This window comes from Aythya ferina, assembly GCF_964211825.1.
Source record: "Aythya ferina genome assembly, chromosome: 4".
NCBI lineage: Eukaryota > Metazoa > Chordata > Aves > Anseriformes > Anatidae > Aythya > Aythya ferina.
This window is the reverse complement of record NC_140300.1, coordinates 10,397,455-10,413,090: the sequence shown is the minus strand read 5'-3', so window position 1 is coordinate 10,413,090 and position 15,636 is coordinate 10,397,455.

Sequence of the window (15,636 nt, the reverse complement as noted above, 5' to 3'; positions counted from 1 at the left end):
AGTCTTAGGAGTTTCCATGCGGTATAAACCCCCAAAGACACATGTGCACCCACTACAGTAAATGCTGTAGATAAAGAAGCTGCCTCAGCTACTGATGTTACCTTACCGGTGCAAGAGCTGCCTGCCCTTTTCCAGACCTCCCATATCACTCTTTTGGTGTGCATTTTATGGGCACTCTCAAAGCCAATTCACAAATGCCTCTCTTAGTCTTGGGAAGACACAGGAAAAGTGCTTAAAATAACTAAAAAGCTGAGAGTGAGTACCGAAGTCTCAAATCCCACCATGAGTTTGATTCTTGAAATGAGAGTGTTTTTTATTGTCACTGCAATACACACAGCAGGGTGTGGTGGAGGAAGATGTTTTTGCATTTCTAGTTTTGACTGTCCTGATGTGTTTAGTATGCATATTTATTCCATCACATGTTCACTGTGAGTTGCTGCTCTGAACTTTTCAGTTCTGAAAGACAAGAGTGAATCAGTGAATGCAAGTGGAGAATGTGGTTGTGTAGTCTGCAATCTGTGCGCATCCTCCAGGGCTGCCAGTTAAAACTGGGGTCTCTGCAAAAAGGAGATCTGCCTACTGTGGAATAGCTCAAACATTGTGGTTGAAATACTATAGTTGTGCAATCAGTAACCATGAATGGAATCTGGTATTCTGCCTCAAAAAAAGATTAAAACTACATAAGGTCAAGCAGCAACCCATAACCTTCTGGCTCTGCCCCCAGTAATTGGCCCTGGCTTTTTGATTCCTCATTCAGAGCCAGAGAATGTGAGACCACTTGGCTCTTGCAAAACTTCATCATCTCACAGGACTATGAGTGCAAAAGAGCTGAGGAAAATGAAAGAACACATGGACTGAAACTTTTAGGCTTTATTAGAGGTGTATTTGTTGTATCACATAGTGTTGTATGCTTACAGCATGAGAAGGATGCTACCACTGCAGTTTGTTACACCACTGCTGCCTCAGCCTCCTATCCTTGTGCTTCTTCATTCTGGCTTTCAGTTATTGCAAATTTAACTTAAAAGCACATAGGGATGGAGCCTCTCTGTATGTATATATATGTACATACCTAATGCAGGAAGGCTCTTTGGTGTCAGGGTCTCTACCACTGTATGAGGCCATTATCAAAGAGCTGCTGCTTCTCCTTCAGTGACCAGAGAGCAGAGGTCAGTGTGGGGCAGCAATGGGTTGAAGAGCAATGACACCATACCATTCTTTGTTTTCTCCACCTCAGTTACTTGGATGTCATGGGCAGAGGCTTCTAAGGCAGTTGGAAAGTTGTCTTTTAAGTGTCCAGTTTATTTCCCTTTTAACATTAATATTTTTATATTTTTGCTGTCTTCATCACAAAATAAGTGTTTTTTTTTTTTTTTTTTTCTTTTTCTTTTTTTCTTGTCAAGCTTCGGGAAGAGCTGCTGATGGGTAGCTCTCCCATCTTATCTTCTTCTTATCTTCTTCACTTGATTTTTTCATGCTCAGCACTAGTCTCTATTAAAAGATGGTGTCCCCCCACCCTGTAGTGCACTCTGATTTCTCAGTGCACTTCCATACATTGTCTCAAGTGTTGACTCCCTCTTTGTCAGTCTCATTTCACAGTTCTGATATCAGGTCTCTTCAGCTGATATGTATCAGCTTCCCTTTTGAAACAGGAAGAAAATATTCCCAGGTGTTTTTTGCTATTTTTAAACTTTCAGAGAGTGTAGAAAATTTGGGGTGAAATTTTATACCTTGTAGGAAGCAGAAGGTCAGGGCACTTTCAAACCATGCAGATTCTTTGCAATGCTCTGATGATGCTTAACAGGCTTTGTAGGATATCAAGAGACAGCAAAGTCAAAAGTGTACCTGACTGGTCTTGGCTTGTAGTGATCTCAATGACCTCTCCATTGCTTTGAAAATTACCTTCAAAGACATAATGCCTGTGTTCTGTGCCATGACTTTTATGTTTTTAATGGAACCATTGCACACTCTCATCATTCTCTATAGTGCTTCTCTTCGGCCTTTCACAGTACTTTGAAGAAGGTTTTTACTTGATCTGAGAATTAAATGCACAATCCCCATGAAGGCATTTACAGGTCTCCTAAATATTCAAAGCTGAGATGAGACTGAACAGGACATAATTCCTTTTGATGTCAAGTGGTGCTGAGTATTTCTAAACTGACAAGAATAAGCTTCAGAATGCTCAAGAGTTTGTATCTTCACCAATTAGCTTCATGGTGCACAACAGCAGGCTGAAATCATTGATTCCACCTCCCTGTTATATGGATTGCCCTCCAAGGGCAATACATTTATAACACCAAGGATATATTTCCTAGATAAGAGACAGTCTTTAAATTAGGAATAGAAGAAAAGCACTGCCAAAGCTGAACTACCACTAGAACATACTTTATGGAATAACAGCTGTAGTCCTACCACTTACATGGTGCTTTCCATCTTCAAAGTGCTTAAAAATATTAACTGCTAAGTGACTACATCAGAAGATTGATTCCCATCTACAATAGGGCTTTCTGACTCTGCTCTAGTGAATAGAAGCCTTCAAGTGGAAGTTATTGATGTCACAAGTACTTTTCAAAGTATTTGGCCATCGTAAATTGTTGAAATATAGAAGAAGCTTAGCATGAGGGAGCATGAGATTTGTTTGGTGTCTGCTGGCCTCAAATCAGCTTTCAAATGATCAGTACAATCACAAAGATAACAAAGAGAAAAAAATCAGAATAATGTGTCTAATTTGGTCTAATTCAAATAATTGTTTATTGGGTAATAGGTGTAATAGAGAAATTATGTGCATTTACCAGCAAAAATGAGCAAAACTGTTGGAGCACTGGCTCACTTATTAAGGTTTTGGCTGGGAGAAATAACACAATTTGGAAATGCTTTCATTATTTTTTCCAAGAAATCACTACTATAATTTCGAGGTAGTTAGTGATGCCAAAGCCACAGTGAACCACTAGAAGGTGATGCGTTTTAAAAACAACAAATCAAATAGCACATGATTGCAATGAGCTCATTATACAGTCTTTTTCACAGGTAATGTTTATGCATTTTTTTTCACTCTCACCGTATCTATCATTGTTAAACATCTGAGAGCATAGTCTGCCTTACTATTACATATACTTTTGTGTTGTACTGTACGAGTGTCTCAGAACTTTTACTGATACTCCCCTAGGTGAGCTTTCCTTATTCCTTCTCATGTGTGTTTCTCTTCTCCCACTGCACAGACTTCATTCATTAGCACTGGACAACATCAACATAATGTATTAAAGGTATACTCAGAGACAAAAGTCACGGAAGTTTTTAAGGAGAGTGTGCTTTCTTTCCAGGAGGATAAAACTGAAGCCTTTTCTCAGTTGTCTCAATTCTGTTTCTTATTATGCTCTTTCTACAGCATAATTTGCAACTACCAGAGAAGCACAGCATGGGCGTGAGTCAACAGCAGGTGAGGACATGGCTTGCTTAGCACTGGCTTGTCACACAAGTATTTAGGGTTCACATTTCTGTGTATTTCATGAAGCTAAAATAACTCAGTGCTTGTAACTCACAAATATATAATTCTATTCAGTGAAGAGTTCAAGTCTTGTGAATTAGAGGATGAGAGGGTGGAACATGTTTTAGAGGAATCTTTCAAATGTCATTTTAGTCAACAGCAGGTATTGATTTTTTTTTCCTCTTGCACTTTTGGATATAATAAGAAAAAAATGTTTTAAAAGGAGATAAAGAAATATATCTAATGGCAGTGCACAGTTTAGGAATTGAGATGCTACCTGCGAGGAGCTTTTGAAGATGTTAACTGCTAAAAGCAAGAAGGGTTAGAGAAAGGAGCACTCTACTAATTCTCTGTGGCTTACACATCATCTTAAGCAGTGGTCAGTGCTGAAAACAAGGTTCTGGCCTGGATGGACCTGCTGCATGACCTGACATGGTTGTCTTCTGTGTGTGTTACAACTTCACTTATGAATTGGTAGGAAAGGTGGGATTTAAACTGGGAAGTACATTGTAGTAAGAACGCACAGTGAAACATGAGTGTGAAATATACACTGGGATACAAACCATTAAAAAACTAATGGACAGGTGCTACTACATCTCTCCTGGTCTTACCAGGAGACTGTGTATATCCTCATGGATAGTGTCATCCTTGTTTTTCTTGGTCTCTGAGGAATAAAGTATGAAACAGCAAGAAAAGAGCTGCCCAACCTGCCCTGAGTTCTTATTTCTATTCTTCAGTAATTAGAGGCTGTCCCAGCTCTTGCAGAATTGAGTCTTTGCTAACAGACGAATCTTAACACTGCAAAGAGAAATGTCATTGTAAATTAAAAAATGAAAGCAAAGAAACACTACCCTTTTCACCCCTCAAAAGAGGAGTCAACTACTTATATATTTGTTCCTAGACAGTTTTCTTCAAGCGAAGGAGGGAAACATGCCTTGACTGGGAAGAAATCCTATGAATTAGAGTTAGTCATAGGAATGGTGATGAGTTAAATTTAAATAAGAAAGAGGTTTGCTTAACAGCTAGTGAGCTCTCCGTAGAAGTGATGCCATTGAAGAAGAAACATAATTACAGTTTAAGCATTCTGAAATAACATTCATAACATTTTTTTTCTTCGTTCAGCAAATGTAATGTGAGGACTGTGAAGAGGAGTTAAATTAAGCAACTTCTGAAAACCCTGAGTGAGCTGTTTCCTTCCAAGATATACTTTAATAACACCATAGCTGCCATCTAGAGGAATGATATTCAAAGATGTTACTAATACAGGCATAAATCCTGTATATTTGTGTTAAAATCATATTCACCTAGGCAGAGATCTGATGTGTTTTGTAATATACTATCTGAACCTATCATTTTTGAAATGATATATCAGACTGAGCAGAAAGTAAAAGAAAAGCTATTCATGCAACTATCTCGTGCAGAGAGAATCTCTCCCAAGTTTTCCTTCTGTGAAGGAACTGGACTACATAGCCTTACTTAACTGGTATTGGTGGTGTCAGGGTGGCTCATTTCCTTCTGCTCAGGGACAGAAATAAAGTGGCTTCTGACACTGTGAACTAATCCAACAAGAGAAAGATCCTCTTCAGTCTCTGCAGGTAGCTGAACTGCTGTCACCAAAGATTATGTAAAATGAATTTGTTTTTAATTCTTAAATCTCTGTCCCTGCCCTTTGAAATGAGGGCTTGCAACTAGACACCCGTTGTTTATATTTCTCTGTGGCAAGTCAGGGTGTAAGGGCTAGGAGTCAACACCAAGTCTGGCATACAGCCACACGAGCATTCAAAATGGGCTGGAACAAGCTTTCAGGGTTTGGATGTTTATTTGAAGCTTTTTCATATTGTCTCAAAAGTTTTTTTTTTTTTTTTTTTTATATGTCTTAAACCTGCACTTGCAGTTCTTCATAGCTAGCTGCTGTATGGTGTGGTGGTGGAGATACCTCCTTTTCTTCTACTTCAAGCACCCATGTCCCAGGCAGAACTGTGTATGTCTGCAGTGCACAAGTGTGAAGTGAAAATGATGCCAACCAGAGCCAAATGCTTCACAGTCTCCATAGCTAAATTTAAGCTGAGCTTGTTTGTACAGATGAACACTGGCTCCAGAAGGGATGTCAAGCAAGAGAAATTGGGGTGTTACTGGTTTGGTTGCTAGTAACAGCTTTCCAGTCACCCTGAAATGCCCTGGGAGGGTGGTGGGAGTAAACTTGCACTATGTATGGGTTTTTATACATCTGTTTGGGGAGAAAAATAAGTCATTTCACTTACTGTCACCCTGGCACTACCTCTAAGCATTTGATTCATTGAAAAATAGCTTTCCCTAAACAAATCATTTTATTATTGCTGTGACTTTTTGTATCTGGATCCAGGATGTGGCATGTGGCAGATGTAATTGATTGGCATTAGAGATAGCTGGAAGTTCCCATTTTCATTCTCTGTCCCTAAAATAATACTAGTAACAAATAAATAAATAAAATGAAATCCTGTTTCTTCTCAAATGGTCTACTGTGATATCTCCACCCATAGATGCACGTTCATGTATTTGACATAAAATTCAACATCCCTAAATTCGCAGTAACAAAAGGTATTGCTAGTCATGGTTAGTCACTTGCTGGTTGTCTTTTTCCATATCCAAACTGACTTGCTACATGTGTTTTGCCATATGGGTGAAGCTGTGCAATAAGTTGTCTTTGTGCCATGGGATATTGAAGTCCCACAGATGAAGGTTGATATTACTTGATCAAATCTTTTAAGTGAACAAGTTGAATTCAGCCTCCTAGACAATTCTATTCATGCATTCATTTTCAAGAGTTTGGCCAATATAGGTAATATTTTGAAAATCACTTGCATTGCTTTTTGTCTGTTATTTAATAACTTGTAATAACTTGTAATAATAATTTACAGTCAGAGATGAATGGATTGCTACATCTCAGTCTGGCATCTTAATATTATTCTTAACTGTCGTCTCTTTGAGAATGCTTGAATGTTTCAGTGTTAGAAAATAGATGCATACGTATATAGATTTTTTTTTCCATATGTATTCATTATTCATAAGTAATTCATAGAATAGTTCAAGTGAACAAATTGCAGTCTATGGGTACTTTCTGAATTATTGATTGTAAACTACTGAGCATTTGTGGCCTTTTATTGAAATAAACTCTTATGTGGCTGGAACTTCAGAATTTCAGAAAACAAAATCAGAAAAATAGTAAATAATTAACATAAAATTTATGGTGTTAAATTTTATTTAAATAAATTTATGTCATGCTTTGTGGACCTTGTATGTTTTGCCAAAGAGCTAGTTTGATCCTGCAAAACCATTGTATCTGTCACACTTATTTGCAGAAACTACTTGAAAATTTCCATAATTATTTTCTAATCTAAGGACATAAAAAGTAAAGCGATGATATAACATACTGACTGCTATGATTCAGATCTGTTTTTAGACCTGCAAAATATATTCAGTTCAAGCTGTTGGTTTTACTATAGGCTTCACAATAAGGATATGTTAGAAAGTATTGATAGTTTTGGTTAATGTTTTCTTTGTTGTTGTTTTCCACATGAATTTATTGTAGACAGAGTTTCAGTCTGTGATATTCAGCAGAGAGCAACATACTGAATTATTTTATTTCAATGTGTTGGCATTTCCCACTGGCACTTTCACAGTGGAAAAATACTAGATAAAATTGTTACAGCTTTCAGCAAGCTCAGAAATGAGGTTTGGTCAACAACCTCAGAGGGTTTACCTTTAATGGGCTATCCTTGGATTGCTCTTTTGATGACAACAGAGTTGTATAAAATTGAATATAAATAAATTTGAATGTATTTATATTGTGACTTTAAGGTAGTAAATTGGCTTCACTTTCCAGGAGAACCTAATAAAATACCTCTGGTTTTCCTTGGACTGATTGGACTGATGCCTGAGGATATTGGGGAGACAGTACCTCTTGTTTGCAATGCTGTGCCCTTCCTGGGTACACAGATTACTGGTGGAGCTCCCATAGACATCTTCTTCATACAGGGATTGGTGTTACACATTTCTAGAACAAAACTAGGGATGACGGGAGAAGAGTTTCTGTGTGCACTGAACATATCTATTTTGGATTAATGTCTCCTTTATATATGTATAATTTTCTCCCCACAAGAGAAACATAGGAAAGATTCTCCTAGCAGGCATTAGTGACCTGGGAGTCTTAGTAATCAGTTATCTACAGGTTACAAGTAAACTACCTACCCTACCCAGAAAAAAGGATAGTGAAAGCGCAGATACTCAGCCACAGACTCTAATGCAAATGTTTGCTTTTCCTAGGGAAATGTATTCTGTGCAATTACTATTTCTACTTGCTGCTGCAATTATGTTTGATACCAGCAAAACCTCATGTTTCAGTCACTGTCATTTTCACAGAGGTTGTGAAGTATCAACTTCAGCTGAACTGTTTCCAAATGTGAGAGAGGGCAGAATCAGCCTTCAGGGAGAAGAGCATAACTTCTTTTCCCAGGTTGAGAAATTATTTATCTTTGCTTCATATGTTGTAGAAACAATAAAACCAAGCTCTTATTCTTCTTTTTCACATGCATTATTAAATAGAGCATCTATTCATGTTATACTCTTTAATTTATTAATTTCACTTTTGCAAAATCCTATTCACACACATCCTTTGGGTGTTATTTTTCTTAGTGAGGTGAGTAAAATATAATTGTTTTCTCATCATCGTTATGCATTATGGTAAAAGGCAGGCAAGTACATTCTGCTTCTGTGCTCATAAACTTTAAAGAAACATTTGTTTGATTGATTTTATTATTTCCTCAGACTTATTTCAACTCCATTCTAAGTATGGATAAGTAATAAGATAATTGTATCAGAGTCCAAGTAATCAAATGTGTAAGAACAGTCTGAAATGCATATACTCAATCTCAATAATGTTGAACATTAGAAATAACATTCTCCTTAACTCTGATGTTTCCCTTCCTCTGCCCTCAGCCCAGATCTTATTATCTGTCTACCTCTCAGAGCTCAGATCTTTTTTCTGTGTGTGTCTATCTCTTAATACCTACTTTAAATCCATTTCAGGGAGGGGAATTTGTAGATTGCCTAGGAGATTAACAATTAAAAGTTGTGGGAACAGCATCTCTATGCATCTCATGAGGATATAGACCCACATGAAGCTTCTGTTTTCAGGCTGGCCACAGGAACAGAGTTATACTAGACCTAGGAGTTGTTTAGCTTGAGATCTCTCTACAGGAAACAGGAACGGTGGAAGTGCATGGGCAGTGAAAGTAGGGACATGTGGCCCAGAAAGAGTACAGGGATGTTGTCCAGATGTGCAGGGATGGGATCAGAAAAAACAAGGCACAGATGTGCCTGAGCTTTGAAAGGGATGCAAAGAATTTTCCATTGGCTGGAAAAGAAAGGCCAAGGAGAGTGTTCCCCCTCTGATAATGAGAAGGGAGAACTGGTAACAACAGATGCAGAAAAGGCTGTTATTCAATAACTTCTTTGCCTCAGTCTTCACTGCTAGTCAGACTTCCCATGGCTCTCCTTTCCCTGAACCTATAGATACGGACTGGGGGAACAAAGTCCCTCCCACTGTAAGCAAAGAGCAGGTTTAAGACCACCTGATGAAAGTGGAAAGGTACCAGTTTAGGGGGCCTGATGCCATGCATCCCAGGGTCCTGAGGAAACTGTTTGATGGAGTTGCTAAGCCACTTCAGTCTGGGGATGTTTGGCCTGAAGAAGAGAAGGCTCCAGGGTGACCTTATGGCCTTTCAATATTTGAATGGGTTTACAAAAAAAAGGTGGAGAGTAATTTTTTACTTGGACAGAGAATGACAGGACAAAGGGCAATGGTTTTAAATGAAGAGAGGGTAGATATTGATTAGATACAAGGAATAAATTATTTTCTCAGAGGTGGTGAGGCACAATTTTTCACAGAGTTGGCACAGGCTGCCCAGAGAAGCTGTGGATGTCCCATCCCCGGAGGTGTTCAAGACCAGGTTGGATGGGGCCCTGGACAGCCTGACCTAGTGTGTGGCATCCTGTTCATGGCAGGGGGTTAGAATTAGACGATCTTTACAGTCCTTTCCAATTTAAGGCCTTCTATGATTCTATGAAATGTGTTGTTGTTATTGTTGAATCTCTGAACTTTTGTGCTTCAAAATTTCTTGAAGATTGAGCAGTATTTCAAGCCAGCAGAGGTTGATTGTGACCTCTTGGGTCAAGTTCCCTGGAAGAAACTATGTTTAGTGCCACTTTCAGATGGTTTCTTTGCAAAGAGCAAATCCCCCAGGCTCCCTGCATTCTCACACATGTTCTCCTAAATGTTTCGCGCTAGAGACAATGCTGTTATATGGTTTAACATTCAAGAAATGGATGAAAGAAACCTTTTGATAACCCATTTCAGACCACCTCTAAAGAAAAACAAATAGCCCAAACACAGAAAAGTCTTTTTTTTTTTTCTTTTTTTTTTTTTTTTCCCTTGATTCCTCACTGCTTTAGGAATTCTTTGGGTTGAAGGACAGTGTTTTTACCAAAAATTCAAGACTTGTCAGCAGCCCTCTTCCTCTGCAGATACATCATTTCCTTCAAAAGGACATGTTGAAGCTAGAGGTCCTCAGCACTTAATAGAGTCATTTAAGAGAGGTCCTCAGCACTTACATAGTTTCTGCTTCCTCTTTCTGCCAATCTTCCCCATTCAGCATGCCATTGCTGCCACATGGCACTTCTGTAACAGCAGCTACAGCAGCATGTTAAACTTCTTGGGCAAATTGTCTCAAGTAAGAAGACAGTTTCCTGAAACCCCAGCTCTTTATTTGAGATGGTTATAACTGATCAGATTATCTGTGCAGAAGTTTGCCTCCAACACATGATGACTGGGAAACAAACAAACAAACAAACAAACAAAACAAACAAACAAACAAACAAACAAATACACAGGGCAGTTCAGCAGTACAGGCAGTCTTTGGAGCATGAAAAATCAAAGGGATTTGACAGACAGCTTCTGCCAAATATTGATGGGGCAGTTGAGATATCCTGTTTCAGGATAGCTCAGTAGAATTCAAAGTGGAGCAAGAGAAAGATAAAAAGATTATTTTTTTTATTTCTCCTTTTTTTGGCTAGGTCCCAGAAAGCTGTCCCTTTACTGTATAGTCATTATGATAGCTTGTACATCTGTGGAAACATGTAAGCCCTTTCAGGTTATCAGTAGCCAGCAAATTCTCAGTAAGGCAGAATAAAGTGATGGCCATGTTAACGGAACCAGAATTTTAGCTTGTTGATGAAATTGCTTCCAACTGTTAGAGTGGACCCTATGTAAATAAGCAGACTGAGACTTCTGATGAAAGTAGGAAAGGAAATGTCTTTTTTCTTCCCTACTCAATACAAAAGTGAAATGAAGACTTTCACCTTATGGAACAGCATGTAGTCTAAGACATTGAAGATGAGAAAAAAATGAAAGAGGGAACAAAATTTAGAGCTGCTTGTTGTGGCACTTAGTTCTCAGTTTCTATTTATCCATGGTATGGGAAGGATGTGCACATATACAGACATGAGCATGTGATTAGATTAAACTTCTGTAAATAGAGTCTTCCTTTTCAGTCCGAAAACTGTATGCATTTGTGTGTGTTTATATATATATAATCTATATAGCTGTGCTTTTATCTTTGTTAAAGATCACTTATTATTGGCAGTGGAGTGATACAGCTCAGACAGCTCTTGGCACATGGTGTTAGCTATGGGGGGGGGGAAACAATGACATAGACTTGGGAGGAGTTTGCAAAGATAACCTTGTAGTCTTAATCAGGGACGTTATGGCTTGTGTTGTGCAAAGACTGGCTGTCAAAGCAAACCTGTAACCCTGGCTGAAGAAAGGTGTTTCTGCAGAAATAGTGCAAATCTGTGAGACCCAAGATAAGCAGAGTAGGAAATACAAAATATGTGACTACCAGGTAGCCGAGCAGTGATGATCAGGTGGAGAAGAGGGCCTAAATAAGTAGGAGTTTTACCAATGACAGCCTGAGAGTCGATTGAATGAGGTCTTGTCAAGGGAAAGGAAAAGAGAAAAAAACTAGAAAGGTGAAGGAAAGAAAAGGGAAAAGGACAGGAAGAATTCATGTAGCAAAATTAACACATGAAGTATTAAAGATAAACAGAAGGGAGTGGGAGGAAGAGAAAGAGAAGGCAAAATTCAAAATATACAAGGAGCAATGTTATCTTTTTTTTTTTTTTTTTACTACTTTGTGAACAGCTAGCTTATTGTGAATCTGGTTAAATATCTAGTAGAGCAGAACTTGTGCAACTGAATGCACTGAAGTAAAACTGACTAGAAAGAAAGATGGAAAGAAAAATGTCTTTTATCTTTACCTGTAAGGCTTGAATAGAAGAAGAGACCCTCTTCTCAAAGAATAATTTAGATGGAGCAATTGAAGGCAAAGAGAAGCCACATGACCTCTTCAAGGTCATCTCACAGGCACCAGACAAAGAGAAAAAGCTAGGAGTGCATAGTGAATTAAATTGCAAAGCTGATAGAAAGCTGGCATGCTTTAATCCAGCTTTGCTTTTTCTTTCTCCTCAAATAGATTTCAAACATCAGGACTTTGTTTTTCTTGCCTTTAGAAAAACTCTTTTATTTTAAAAATGAAATGGATGTTCCAATGCTGTCCAAAGTCTCATGATGCTGCCTAGGATGGTCCTTCTCAATGTATGCTTCCTATCCAAAGCACAATCTTCACAATTAAGGACAAATTTTGATCTGAATCATGGCTAAGGTATACTAAGTTAGCTAACATAACATCTGTGCCCCAGTGATTCCCAGTAAAGAATGGAAAGTTATACAACAAATTCCTGCCTATGGAGTTTCCTCTTCAAAGTCTTCTTTCTATAGTTATATTGCTTAATATTTCTAAAGACAAAAAGTAATGTAAGCATCAGACACTGGAATGAAAATTTCAGTTTAATGCCAAAACACTAATCATAACTTGAAGAAGAATTCACCTTAAAATGTATTAATGTGAGAGAGGACATTTTGCAAAAGAATCATATAAATAGATATACCTAAACTTTTTGAACTATAGCAAACTGTATCTGGTTTAAACAGTATCTATGCCTTCAGGTTAAAGCATTAGCAAATTATATTAAATTAAATTTTTTTTTTCTAAAAACCCCTTGATAGAGTATGCTTCTAAATACAATTTTGTTAAACCTTTTACTGAAGTCACAAGATTTTTCTTTATTAAGTCTTAGATCTCCTAGGATAGTCCTCAAAGTGCAGTTCTAGTGTGTCTTCTAAGAAGACATTTAAATCTCTTATATCCCTAGAATACTTTCCTGATTCAGGACACCATTCTGGTGGAAAACACAGTTAACTTATGAAACCAAATCAATGATTTATAAAACATGGAACATTTCTACATTGAAGACACATGGCACTAACCAAAAAGAAAAAAAAAAAAAAAAAGGAAAAAAAAAATGTCATTATCAAGAATATACAAGTTAAAGTAGACTGATTACTCACTCCCTACCACTTACATTATTAAAATAAAGAATTACATATTTAGTTTATGTATTTACAAATGTATTTTCCTAAACTGCTGCTGTTGCAAAAAATTCTTGGATATAATTTACAAACGAGTTTGCTCCTTTTATTGCAAGATGGAGCATAGTACTAAAAAAAATTAATAATAACAAAGCAAGCAATTAAAGATGTTATCATGTAATACACAACATTGTAGTGGGAAGACTATATCATCAGTGATTTGTGTACAAGTCTCTCAAACTGAAATATTCTCAGTGATGAATATGTAGTCATGCCAATAATGAAACTATGAGTACATTGTGCTTATTTAAGGATCATGTACTTAGGTGACATATATACAGTTCTAATGAGGATAGCAATGTTCACATTCAAGTAAAAAGTAATATAAAATATCAAATGTACAGTAGAAATAGAATACTATCTCTGATAATGTTATATTCCAGGGATTAATAGTAGAAGTGTTGAAGTATCTTGATAAAGATTGAGCTCAATTGGGGGGATGTTTGGGAAATGTGGAAGTAGATAGCCACAGCATGTCTAGAGTATCTAGAAATTTTGCAGGGTTCTGAGGAGCCAATGCAAAACCCTGTGGAGGCATGAAATGTAAAAGCCATTTTAGGCAAACATTGTTAGTCAATAAGATGGTTTTTTTGGTTGTTCTCCACTGGCCATGAATCAGAACCAATGGTTCTTTTTTTATTAGCTCAGACTAGAACTTGTAGCTCCTGAAAACAAATCTCTTGGCAAAGTATTTCTGTCTCCTTTCCAAACAAGATGAAATTTATCCCAAATATAACCATTTTAAGATTAAAATATACAAGACACTTGACTTGACCTTTAAGACTAATAATGAAATGGAGTCATGAGAAAGAGATCCAGTGTCTCTTTCTCCTCCCAGTCTAAGACCTATTAGATGGTCAAGCATAAACTAAATTTTGAAAAATATTATTTATATAATCACATGGCTTTAGAAGGAAATGGATTTTCCCTTATCCAGATGACAAATTCCGGTTTTGTGTCTACAACCCCTAGCTTTGAGATTGTTTTATTTTGGGGGCAGAAGACCTTTTGAGTCAATGGGCCTAATTTGGGAATTACATTAATGTAAATAAATAAAGTCAGACTTCTACAAGACTACATCTGTTGTAAGGACAGTTAGATGCAAGTGAAAACATAGTCTTGCCCATTTCATACAATTACATGTGAAGCCTCTTTACCAATTTCCTAACCAAGGCAAACAAACTATATATAATATATATACATGTATGTGTATATGTATATTGCCATAGGCGCCTGAAAACTGTGATCTTATGCTTCTGACGTAGGCAGGAATCCTCTCAGTGTATGAGACACCCTGCCAGATGTCACATTGAGTTTCATGACCCTGAGCAGCTCCTATATTTCTCTTCAAATTAGTTTCAAGTGCCCTTTTTCATGCTGGACTGTGATCTACCCTACCATTATTTCCCTCCCAACCCGTGAACTCATCTCTCTCAGTATGTCACTATCACAGGCTCTGATGAAGGTAGCTGAGCTACCTTTAAAACATGTGATCTGGGCTACATATGGATTCATAGCTCTTTTATTAGAACTCAATCTTAGCAGTTTTGCCTTAATGCAGAGCATTGGTGGTAACTTTTTGACACAGGTGGTGGATCCATGAGGAGATATGTGCTGATGGACCTTGTATTGACAAACAAGGAAGGACTGGCTGGAGGTGTGAAGGCTGGGGGCAGACCTGGCTGCTGTGACCAGAAGATCACAGAGTTTAGGATCCTGCATGGAGGAAGTAGGGCAACAAGTAGGATTGCAAGGCTGGACTTCAGGAGTTCTTCCTCATAGGTAAGCTCAGGAAGTATGAACAATGATGAAGAACTGGCTGAATGGCAGGTCTCAGAAGGTTGTGATCAGTAGTGCAGAGTCTGGAGGTCTGTAGCTAGTGGTGTCCCCCAGGGGTCAGTACTGGGTCCAGTCCCTTTAAATTTATTCATCAGTGACCTGGATTAAGGGACAGAGTGCATCCTCAGCAAGTTTGCTGATGAAACAAGACTGGGAGGAGTGGCCAGAGGGTTTTGCTGCCATTCAGAGATAATTGGACAGGCTGAAGAGATGGAGAGGAACCTCATGAAGTTCAACAAAAACAAGTGCAATGTCCCTACATGTAGGGAGGACTAACCCCGTGCACCAGTACAGGATGGGGGTTGACTTGCTGGAAAGCAGCTCTGTAGAGAAGAGACTTGTCTGGTGGACAACAAGTTGCCCATGAGACAACATTGTTCCTTTGTGGCCAAGAAGGCCAATAGTGTCTTGGGGTGTAATAGGAAAGCACCGCCAGCAAGTTGAGGGAGGTTATCCTTCTGCTCTACTCAGTTCTGGTAAGGCTGCATCTGGAGTGCTCTGTCTAGTTCTGGGCTCTCCCATACAAGAGAGACCACTGGAGACAGTCCAGCAGGGGGCTACAAAGGTGATCAAGGGACTGGAGCATCTCTCCTACGAGGAGAGGCTGAGAGTGCTGGGCCTGTTTAGCCTGGAAAAGAGAATAATTCACTTCTTTTATACAAGAAGGGGGAATTTGTATTAAAATATCTTAAGGCAGTTGTTAAGAGGGTGGGAACAGACTCTTTTCAGTACT